This window comes from Austrofundulus limnaeus, unplaced genomic scaffold (genome assembly GCF_001266775.1).
Source record: "Austrofundulus limnaeus strain Quisiro unplaced genomic scaffold, Austrofundulus_limnaeus-1.0 Scaffold672, whole genome shotgun sequence".
Taxonomy (NCBI): Eukaryota; Metazoa; Chordata; class Actinopteri; order Cyprinodontiformes; family Rivulidae; genus Austrofundulus; species Austrofundulus limnaeus.
In genome coordinates this window covers 100,662-102,004 of record NW_013953074.1, presented here as the reverse complement: position 1 = coordinate 102,004, position 1,343 = coordinate 100,662, and the positions used below count along the sequence as shown (strand labels likewise).

The following is a 1,343-nucleotide window of genomic DNA, read 5'->3' as shown; positions in this document are numbered from 1 at the left end:
GCCCATTGCTCCTCTAAATACAAACTCAATGAAACAGAAACGGTTTAAATGTTTCAGGGAGAAAATGTARTTTAAAACCTGTAACTGTGAATTGGTGGCAGCGACAGATCTCCAACAAGTTCTTCCATGTCCCTCTGTAAATGCCTGAGAACTGAGGACACCAGTTCTGGGGGTTCYGGAAGAACTGAGGTGGTCTGAAGGTTTACAAGGAGAATGTTTTGTCATTCTTGTCTGCTGGAGGATTCCAGCTGTTCATAGGTTCTGGGTCTTTGAGGATATTTTTGTTTCATGGTGCACCAAACATTTTCATTTGGTCAGACAGAGTTCTGGACCACAGGCAGGTCAGCTCAGGACCTGGACTCTTCTTCTCTGGATTCAACCTGAGGTCACTGTGGGCTGCATTAAAAAAAAAAAAAGATGGGAGCAGATGTTGAGCTAAAACTTTTCTGTACAGATGGAGTCCCTCCAGATGTGTCAGCTGACCATGTGAAAGGCGCTAATGAACGCCTATACCATCAGAGAGGCAGACTTTTGAACTATGTGCTGATAACAAACGGGATGGTGCCTCTCCCATCCTCTTTAGTATGGAGAACGTGGTTTTTAAAAAGAATTTCACRTTTGGATCTATCTGAGTTCTCCACTTTGCTTCGGTCCATTTAAAATGAGCTGTGGTTCTGAGAAGACAGCAGAGGTTCTGGATGGTGTTCACATATGGCTTCTTCTTTGTATGATAGAGCTTTAAGCAGCATTAGTGGATGACAGTGAACTGTTTACTGCAGTGGCGCCCAAACATTTTCCCCAAGAGGGCCAAAATGAGAATTGATCCAGGGCTGCAGGCCACATGCAGTAAYWTAATACATGAAATACAAATACTTTTTAAGTAAAGTGCTTTACTTTTGTTAATTAAGCTAGCAGCCAGTGTGGTGACCTGCTTTTGTTTTAGTCTGTGCACTTGAAGAAAGTYTGCCATATGTTCAAGTAGCAAAGGCTCATGGGACATCCCATMAATTGATAAAACTTTTGTGGCCTTATAAAGTGTGCAAATCTAGATGTGTGGTTAAATCTAAGCTAAATATCTCTTGTTGTTACTTTGTCTTTCACTGTGTTTCTACATTGGAAAGCAGGTTACAACTGCTGGTGGGCCCCACGGTCTCCATTTTGGACTCCTCTGTTTTACAGACAGCTAGTGATACAAATTAGCTTTCTGAAGCTTGTTCAACACAGTGCTCTTTGGCTCCACCTGGTGGCTCAAAGACTGAAGAGCAGCTTGAACCCACCAGCTGACATGAAGCTCTTCACCCTGTTTGTCCTTTAGACAGAGGAGAAAGAATAAAGTTCTGCTT

General features: G+C 42.7%; 1 protein-coding gene across 1 annotated transcript in view; it reads left to right on the top strand.

Annotated features, from left to right (window-relative positions):
• The window catches only part of sdf2l1 (stromal cell-derived factor 2-like 1), a gene marked incomplete in the record, with an annotated part of 6,125 nt that overhangs the window by 2,564 nt on the left and 2,218 nt on the right, over nucleotides 1–1,343 (top strand).